Here is a 5,040-nt window from a genome sequence, read left to right as displayed (position 1 = left end):
ATCACTGATCAGCTGCCTCCTGCACGCCCCACTACTGGGTTCCGAGCCTGCAACCCAGGCATGTGCCCTTGATCATAATTGAACCCAGGACCCTTTAGTCCACAGGTTGACGCTCTATCCACTGAGCCAAACAGGTTAAGGTGTGTTTACCTAATATTCTGACAGCACAATGATTCTTAGGAGCTAAAGGAACATAAATACATCATTTTTTCTGTTAATAGGAAATTCGTTTGAAGGGTTTAGATTACATCCTAGGTAGCAATGTGGTGATCACTGATAAGGGACTAAGTAGGTCCTTGATGTAACTGAATGACAGCAATGAAATTAGTCTGGGTTGCTCCTAGTCCATTGGATTGACTGTGCATTGGTGTCCAGAGAACTGTCTCAAAGTAAGTTTGAGGACAAAATGCAAAGGGAAAAAAGACAAAATGTCAAGTAATTGTCCTCAGCAGAAGGATGACCAAAGCATGAAAAGAGATTTGGGGATCTATTTCCAACAAAGAGAAGGCGGCCAGTAATTTCACCAGAAAAGAGAGGCATTGCATTGCTGTTGTTACCTACAGGTTTACAGGTGTTACTGTTAGTCAGAAAAGCCAATATTTGAGCATTTACATGGTGATTTTTATACTACATGGAAATATAAATCCAAACAAAAGGGAAAGTATCTTAGTAAATTATGGGTAAGTATCAACATAATAAAATGTTTATTTTTGTTTGTACTTCATATACTTTTTAAAATATATTTTATTGATTTTTTACAGAGAAGAAGGGAGAGGGATAGAGAGTTAGAAACATCGATGAGAAAGGAACATCGACCAGCTGCCTTCTGCACACTCCCCTCTGGGGATGTGCCTGCAACCAAGGTACGTGCCCTTGACCAAAATGGAAAGAAATATTGTTCTGTCCCTATGTACATACTCTATAAATATCTAATCGTCATAATCAATCAAACATTTCCAAAAGAAAGAAAAAAAAATAAATGGTGTGCACTTCTATTGGATTTTCCCCCTCATTTGAGATACTACTAAGAATGTATTCTTTCTTAGTAAAACAGCTCTAATACGCTTAGTTCTGCTTAATCAATTGGTTTCTTTTGGATAGTTGCTTGAAATGCTAATAGTCTAAAAGCATAGAAGAGATATTCAAAATCTAATTTGAAGATCTCCCAGACAGATGGATTTTAAATAGATTTTATTGTCCTATTTGAAATTTGTCACCTCAGATCCAATTTAGAATCAAGCCAGGTCTTATTCCTTCAAGCCTACCTATAAGCTTTCATATAAAGATATAAGACCATGGAATAAAAAGTCATAATTTTTCCCTTTTCAAAATAACACATCTTTGAAGGTTGATTCTAAAAACAGGATTATATATTCCTTATGAAAACCAATGTCTAAAGTTATGTTGATTAGAAAGTCAAAAATCCTTCTACTTTAATCCTTTCTAGTCCTTATCCTTTGTAAAATCCACTTTAAAGTTAAAAATCTTATTTTATATAAAATTTTTTGGAAAATAATTATAAACCATGAAAATATGTTGTGTTTCATAACTCAGAATTCAGAATATTCATTCATTTTACTAGTTGTTCATATCAATGCAAAGCTATAGTGTCATAAACTGTGCCTCATCTCTACCTATTACCTTTGGCAATGTAGTATTTGTGGGGGGGGAGGGTTGTCTGTTTGTTTGTCTGTTTATTTGTATTCCAGTAGGTCTAACAAACTTAGTTTTGCTTGATCAATAGGTTTTCTTCTTTGTGGTCTTCTGTGAGGTCAATAGTAAAAAATTATGGAGATATACTAGATTCCATCAAAACCCCTATGCAAAGTGACTTAGGCTATTGTACTTGAAATAAGTCCTTCTGAGGGTAAGGAAGCCTCCCGTTCAGGAGTCTCTCACACAGCAACACGTAAGCCCTGCATTGGGTCTAAACTTGAAGTTCTTTTTGTTAGTTTCCCAAATGCAGAGTTTCTGTCTTCTGGGAATGAGAATGCTTTTTTTTATTAATTCTAATCAAATTTGAAAACACTTACCCTGGGTGAAAAAACACCTGTTCTTTGCAACATTACTGTTGGTCTGTTTTCATGACTCCCCATTGTGAGTCAATAAAAAGAGGTCTAACTTCAAGCACTCATTAAGTTCAGAGGTTTTTGTCAGCCTGATTCCTTCACACAAACTTTACCTCAAATCATCTCTGAAAACCTTTAGAAGGACTGTCCTCTATCTTGTTTTTATTGATTCTACTTAGTTTCATTTTGCTTGGAGTGGCGGGAGGTTGTCAGGACCCTCACCTGGTCTTAGGCTAGGTCCTTTTTTAATGTTGACGTAATTGCAGGTGATCCCCTCCACACCACCACCCCCCGCCCTTGCCCACCTCTACCTATCTCTATTTCTCCCTCCCTTAGTCTTCACCAGGTATTGTCAAGGCTCTTAAAATAGGAGGTCAGCCAAACAAAATTTTATCATGGTCTTCTTAATCTAGTTTATCCTTTAGGTCCACATTACTTTATATTCTTCGTCTTTTTTATTTTTATTTATTTATTTTTATTAAATATATTGGAATGACATTGGTTAATAGGATCATTAGGCTTCAAGCACACATTTCTATGATACATGATCTGTATATTGCATTTTGTGCCCACCATCCAAAGTCAACTCATCTCCCATCACAATATATTTGGTCACCTGTACCCTTAACTATCCCTGCGCTCCTTTCTCCCTGGGAAGCACCATAGTCTGGGTCTATTAGTTTTAGTTTTATGTCACACATGTGACTAAAATCATATGGCGCTTATTTTTCTGAATGACATATTTTGTTTAGTATAATATTCTCAAGGTCCATCCATGCTTTTGCAAATTTCATCTTTTCTAATGGCTGAGTAGTATTCCATAGTAATATGTACCATATCTTCTTTATCCAATTTATATTTTAACTCCTATGTCTATGTCTCTATCTGGCATAATTCCACCCAGTACAATCTAAAACTGCAGAGTTCATTTTGGGGAACTTTGTCATGAGCATGACTGTTGAATTGTTGGCTGATGGATTCACAAAGTTTAAAATTATTTTTTAAGCTTATTGTACACATTCTTTTGTGTGGCTCTGTGTATGTGTGGGTGTAATGTATTTCCTAAATCTAACACTTCTTTTACCCTCCACAGTTATGACTTCATACATGCTGTAAGCTGGAATCCTGTTACTTCTTTTCTTTCCTCTCTCTTTTTTCCGCTTCTCTTTGGAAATATTGTTCTGTCCCTATGTACATACTCTATAAATATCTAATCGTCATAATCAATCAAACATTTCCAAAAGAAAGAAAAAAAAATAAATGGTGTGCACTTCTATTGGATTTTCCCCCTCATTTGAGATACTACTAAGAATGTATTCTTTCTTAGTAAAACAGCTCTAATACGCTTAGTTCTGCTTAATCAATTGGTTTCTTTTGGATAGTTGCTTGAAATGCTAATGGTCTAAAAGCATAGAAGAGATATTCAAAATCTAATTTGAAGATCTCCCAGACATGTAAAAAATGTGAAAAATAGCTTTAACACCTACAGGCCTTAGGCACAGCTATCTGTAAATAACATTATAAGTGAAAGAAGTATTTTTTTTTAAATTCATCTGTAACATGAAATGTGGACTTAAGAAATTTTGAGATTCAATGATGGATTTTAAATAGATTTTATTGTCCTATTTGAAATTTGTCACCTCAGATCCAATTTAGAATCAAGCCAGGTCTTAAAGAATGAGGCTAAGTCTTGGATACCTAGTCTGTGTAGATAGTAAAATCTCCCAACAACATGACACTCAAACTTTCTCTAACAGTTTGAAAAGATAAAAAGAAAAGCAGATGATATGAAAAACAGGACAGTAATCGCTGCCAGTTAGTGGGTATTTATTATGTGGCAGGCACTGCTCAAAGAGTTTTACTAATTTTATCCTCTCAACAATCTTATGAAACAGGGATAATTATTATGGTCTTGTAATGTATAATTCTTTCAATTAAATACTGATTCATAAGCACAATAGTCTTTTGCTTTATTGCCTGTCAATCCTGAGAAGGGGGAATATAGATATTTTATTTTTTACTGAGTCCTTAAAAGGTCTCCTGATCTCAAAATCAAACTGTAAATCAAATGTGTCTTAGTGGAAAACTGTGGGAACTGAAGCATTGAATTATTCTAGTGACAAATAGAAGAATTTCAAAAAAGAATATAATGTTAACCGATACATATTTCTCCCCCCCAAAACTGTGTTAACATTGAGGTTATAAAGTACCTTTATTCTACAAAACTTCACAGCAAACAAAAATGAGATAGCTAAATTTGAACCGAAGTAGAAACATTCAGTCTATTCTGAATATTGAACAATAAGTAAAACATGCAAACGGAAGTAAGTTTGCAGAAAAATTATTAAAGATAAATGAAAATCATGTTTCTTGGTGAAAATTTTATATTTGATGCACAAAGCTATAAAAGAAGTCTAGTTATCTGCTATAATTTCAAAATTATGTAAAATGTTAGATTTTAAGAGAACAATGGTACACCAACATTGTTTGCTAATTCCTATTTCCAAGAACAAGACACTTCCTTCAATTTTCACTCTACTCTTAGAACTCACAAAGTTGTTTTTTTTTTTTTTCAAAAAGTAATTCTTTCCAGTGGTCTGTTGGACCTAGAAGAAGTAATAAAGAGTTTCTTAGCTTACACAATAATCTGGACCTAAAATAATCTGTGTAATAATTCTAATTAAGTTATAAATAGAGAGAGAAATCAATGGCAAGTTTTAAAAAAAATATTTCTTATTGATTTTTTACAGAGAGGAAGGGAGAGGGACAGAGAGTTAGAAACATCGATGAGAGAGAAACATCGATCAGCTGCCTCCTACCCACTCCCTACTGAGGATGTGCCCGCAACCAAGGCACATGCCCCTGACCAGAATCGAACCTGGGACCCTTGAGTCCGCAGGCTGACGCCCTATCCACTGAGCCAAACCAGCTAGGGAAATGGCATTTTTTTTGTTCCACTAGGAATATGCTT

The sequence above is a fragment of the Myotis davidii genome, unplaced genomic scaffold, assembly GCF_000327345.1.
Source record: "Myotis davidii unplaced genomic scaffold, ASM32734v1 scaffold103, whole genome shotgun sequence".
Taxonomy (NCBI): Eukaryota; Metazoa; Chordata; class Mammalia; order Chiroptera; family Vespertilionidae; genus Myotis; species Myotis davidii.
The sequence above is the reverse complement of the archived record's forward strand: the minus strand, read 5'-3'. Positions refer to the sequence as shown.